Genomic DNA, 5,738 nt, shown 5'->3' on the forward strand with positions numbered 1-5,738 from the left:
ATATATATAATAAACTCCATGCTCCTGGAGCCAGGGCTGGAAGCATGAGCTGAGGAAAAGATCTTCTGTGTCCTTTACTTCCTTATCAACTAAACTGTCTTTATCAGATTATCTGAGATGATAAAGAGATCTCCACAGTTAAGCATTTGCCAAGTCACTCTTGCCTGGGTGAATAGTAGTAACTTCCTAAATTGTGGGAACAGAGAGAAGGTAAAGAATGGAAGACATATTTTGGAGATAGAATCTTTAGGCCTACCATGGTCATTGTTTGGACATTAGGAAGAGTCAAGTATGAAAGAAAAGTTTCATATATGAGAAACTTAGAGAGAGGAATAGGACCAAGTTCCCTTCAGATGTGTCAAAAACAAGGTCTGAGTCATATACTGGCAACACTTCCCTGTGCAAGCGAACCAGACTACAATGTAACTGGAAAATATTTAATCAAATAAATAAAAATAAAGTAAAATATAGACAATGTTTCATTTTAAAACTAAGTCACTATGTGGCCCATAGAGATCCTTATATACATTTAGTGGTTCCCATTTCTATTTGCATTTAGACCATGGGCTTACAATACCCTCTAGAAGATGTAGTAGGTCAAATAGGAATTCAAAGAGATATTGTAAGGTCAAGATTGGGCAAACATATGGGATTTGGATATGTTGAATGCAGTCTTATACATAAGACAAAATCCTATCCCAGTTCTTTCGACTATATCACTCTGCATGAACCACTAAATGCAGATTGCTGTCTGACCAACAAAAGAGGCAGTATCACATAGAGGATAGCATTCTATGTTTAGAATAGGAGACATATAGAGGAGGTAGTAGTTAGAAGAAAATTTGTCTTCTAAGAAGGAAGAGGATAAAAAGATAAAAAGATGGGTAGAGAAGGAAAAACAGTGAGGAATGGAGGGAGATAGAATGGAGGAAGGAGATTAAGGTTCAAATCCTAACTCACATAATAACATAGAGTCTTCGAGCAAGTCAGAGTCTCAGACAGTTAGTTTCTTTATCTGTAAAATAGACATAAAAACCTCATAGCATTGTGATGAGGAAATTGCCTTAGAAATAATAAAAGGTTACAAAATGAGTTGTTTATGTTATTTGATGGAAAACTTGATTATTAATTTGACCAGAATGAAACTAAAGAATATATTTGTAGTAATTCAAAAGCCAAGAGATAATGACTTTAATGAGAGCCATGAATCATCAGAAACATTTAATTTATTTGAGATATTGAAAGAAATTCTCGGAGAATTTTGTGATTATTCTCAGATGAGAATTTTTAAGGTGTTTGTTTTTAAAGAAAGAAATGCAACAATGGCTTTAGCAGATATCATGACCTAGTACAAAAGATATGATCAGTATTTGCAATAAAAGTAGCAGTCTGTCTTAGGGTTTAGAGTAAGAAAAATATATGAAATGGAACTGTGGCAAGGGGATGGTGAGGTTAACCACCTGCTGGGTGCTTTTTATTTAGGGCCAGAATCGAATTTTAGCTGCTATAAGGGATGGCCAAAGGCAAGCTGCATCTGTAAAAGTAGCTCAGGAAATCATCTGGGTATAGTATGCAATCAAGTAAAGGGTTTCAGGTGAGGAAAACAAGGACACAGCAGTGCCTCCTGGAAAAAGAGAATTGTGTGTAACCTTTGTAATGATAAAGGGCACATCTATGCAAACTGCCCAAGAGCATGTCATAATGAAAAGGAGGCAGGCACAGCTGGGCCAATTTCAAAGACTCAGAATGAAAGATGAGTAAATAACTGAGCTGGTAGCATGTGTCCACATGAAAGGAGAAGTCAGCAAGAGAGGAGGAGTTCTTGCAGAATGGGTGTAAATAAATGTGTAATTCAAGTTGTGATGAGAGAACAAGCATAATATGTTATAGTTATACAATTATTTAAGTTTTATAAAAGACTCTTCTTTATATCAACATTGCAATTCGCCTATGTGAATGTTTTATTGTCTCCATTTTATAAAAGTAAAACTGAGGCTTACCAAAATTATTTGTTACCTGCACTTGACCATGTAATAAATGATAGAAGTGAACATCTATTATTACTCTTTCTGTGCACCACATGAAGCACTTAGGGATAAATAAAAATCAAAAGAAAAACAGCAAGGAGAAAATACTTGCAAAGGGTCACAGACAGAAAGTGCAGATTTTGTGTAAATTTGACAAAGGAAAAATACAGGGAGAAGGAGAAGACTGAAGTAAATGAATTAAATGAAAATCAAAAAATAAAATAAAAATAACAAGCCAGTGGAATGAAAAAATCCAGTATTAGTATTCCAAAGAAGTGTCAAGAATTCTGTAGAGGGAAAAGAGAGATTAAGAAAGAATACAAAATTCAACAACTATTTATCAAACAAATAAATAATAATTTTTATTGTTAAAGAAGCATTTCTGGGGCAGCTGGGTAGCTCAGTGGATTGAGAGTCATGCCTAGAGACAGGAGGTCCTAGGTTTGGATCCGGCCTCAGACACTTCCCAGCTGTGTGGCCCTGGGCAAGTCACTTGACCCCCATTGCCCACCCTTACCACTCTTCCACCTAGGAGCCAATACACAGAAGTTAAGGGCTTTAAAAAAGAAGAAGCATATCTAATTAAACAAACATTTTTAAAAATTTAATTCATTAATTATATCCAAGTAAGTGGAGATACAAAGTCAAAAAACTAAGTAGTCTTAGCCTTCAATACACCCTCAGTACTTATGGGGGAAAGGAACATGGTGCTTATATAGTTAAGTAAATGCAAATAAATATGAGGTAATTTCAAATTAGGAACCACAATAGGAATCAGGAAAGGCCTCTTATAATATTTCAAGGTCTAGAAAGTTCTTTCCAAATATTTACTCATTTTATCTTCATAAAAATATTGCTATATTTTAATGGAATAATTGCTATTATTACCTCTATTTTGCTGATAAGGAAATTGAGGCAGATAAGTTAAGTGATCTATTCAGAGTTGCATAGCTAATAAGTGTCAGATCAAATATTAATATAGGTCTTCTTGATTCCAATACTCTAGTCACAGTAACACTCAGCGACTTTAAGAAGTTGGTACTTGAGGTATACTTTGAAGGAAGTTATCAAATCTAGAAGCAGAGATAGAAAGAATGTGTATTACAAGTATGCACCTGTGCAAAGTTGTGAATGTTAGAGATGGAGGGTTATGTACAGGTAACTGTGAGCAGGACAGTTTGATTGGAATAAAGAATTATGAAGATAAGTCATTAGTTCATAGTTTCATAACTGGAAAGGACCTTCGAGAATAATGCTAAACTTTTACAGATGAAGAAACTAATGAAGAGAAAAGTTAAATGTCATGGCTAGGGCCACACAGCTAGACATGATCAAATTTAGGAATTGGACCTATTTCTTCTCTTATCCAGGTATAGCAAGCTATTTATTGTTATATTGGCTCTCATAATAATATTAACAGAAGACATCATTCACAAATTCTAATAGATAAAAATGGAATATAAAGTAACAAAATCATGGACTTAAAAGAAATTAGGAAATATACTCAAGGATTAAGAGGGTGAAAGGCAGTCCTTGGATGATGGGGCAATCTGGATTAAGGCTTTTGTTTGAACAAAAATCAATTTTCTCTTTAAGACTATGAAAAGAAAGAAGACATTGAGAACAAATCACAGAATATATAGAAAGCCTGTTCGCAAGCATGTGACCTCTTGGGGAATGGATCTGTGGCAAAAGATATTAAAGATCCAGGGAAATGGATAGATAAGAATGCTTATGGATGTGTCATCTTTTAGATATTCTGATAATGGTACCTTGCATTCACTTTACAATTTTCATAGAACTTTCTCACATACCATTTCATTTAATCATCATCATAACCCAGTAAAGTAGACAGGGTGAGTGCTATCTTATTTTATAAGTGAGGAAAATGAAGATCACACAGGTCAAGTGAATTACACAGTTGTTAGAGGGCTTGTAAGTGTCCAAGCTGAGACCCTAATCTTTCAATTTCTAGTTGAGTGCTCTTTCCACTTTATTCTATGTATCATTCTTACTTTTTACATATCAAAATTTACAAAAGTATGTGGTATAAAGATAAAAAGGAACCATGATATTTAGGCTGAACTTAAATAACTCGTACACAGAATTGCTCTGGCAGTAACAGAAGATTCAGTAAGTACAAGGTTACAGAAAGGAATTATGATAATGGGGTCCTAGAAAGAATTGTGAACAACAACAAAAATAAGTGGGAACAGGTCCATAAAGATCTAATGTTATTATGTACTTGTGTTGTTATTTAATATATTTTTTAAAAAGAATGCCAGAAAAGTCAGTCAACAAAATAAAACAAAGATACAGAATAGGAGACCAAAGAAAAATATTGTAGCAGTTTATTAATAGCACATTTTGGACCAATTGGAATTTTTGGTGTGAAATTTAAAGTGGAAAAACATATTTCCCCCACCCTTAATGAGGAAATAATATTTCAGGAAATAAAAAAGCAATTTTGGGTGCTAATTGTCTTGTAGATGGTTTATCTTAGGGTACTCACCATAGTATGTTCAGATTCAATAATGAGATTCTCTTCTGATGGTCCTATGTAACAATAGAAAAACTTTTACTGCTAATCAGTGAATTTGCCAGTGGAGGAGGAAGGATTCGCTGGGATTGATGTTTAACTTTTTTTTTAGTTTTCAAGTTTCAAAATGCAGAGACAAGAATTATCTGAAGAAGACATAAAGTAGTAGGGAAAAGCTAAAATTTCTACCTGCTCATGTAGGAAGATTGATGAGAAAGTGGTGTTCAGGGAGGAAAGAAAAAATAATTTTAAAAAATGTAATGAAAGACATATGAAAGGGACTTGGAAAAGAATATAAATAAATGGATGGATCAAAAAGGATGAAGACATGAAAAAAGCAGAATTATCATGTGGCAAAACACCAAAGATATTTAAAACCATAATTGATGGATTTGAGATGTGGATATCAAAAAATACAAAAAAAATATCTTTAAATGAGCCTGCCTTCCAAATCTTTTGTTGCATCTTCAAGCATGCCTGTATTTTTTAAAAATGAAAAAAAAACCTGAAGCAGTTTTCTTCCCTTTTTTTCCTTAAGTGCTACCTTTCATATTCAAAAGCAATATAGTTGACAGGCCATCAATAGGCAATACTTTGAGCTGTCTTCCTACTGTTACAGAATTACCACCCCTTCATATTTGTGAGATGGGTAGTTGGAGTTATACATGCAGTTTATATATAGCCTTGTAACAGAGCCAAGGATTTTCCACAAGGTCAAAATTAGTACTAAATGTTTTACCTACTTAACAACAAGTTTTAACCAATTAAGCTAAGTCTCTACCAAAATATCATTTAAAAATAATTGCTCAATAGATTCATTCATTTATTTTATACACATTTATAATCCCTCCCTCCCACTAATTCTGTTTTACTGTATAGGTAATTGAGCATAGGTTTCATAAGATATTTTTCTCTCTAACCAAACATATGTGCCTTAGATGTTACTTGACTTCTCTCCTCATCTCTCACCTTGTATTGTCCTTCCAACAAAGTTTGCTTAGTAACTGTTAAGACCAAGGTTTATTCGCAGTTATTCACACAAGGGCTTATGTGTGGGAGATACTGATTCCAGTCCTGCCTTTTCTCAGTGTAAGTTGCCCTGAAGGTATATATATATATATATATATATATATATATATATATATATATATATATATATATATATACAGTTT

The sequence above is a fragment of the Gracilinanus agilis genome, chromosome 3 (assembly GCF_016433145.1).
Source record: "Gracilinanus agilis isolate LMUSP501 chromosome 3, AgileGrace, whole genome shotgun sequence".
Lineage (NCBI taxonomy): Eukaryota > Metazoa > Chordata > Mammalia > Didelphimorphia > Didelphidae > Gracilinanus > Gracilinanus agilis.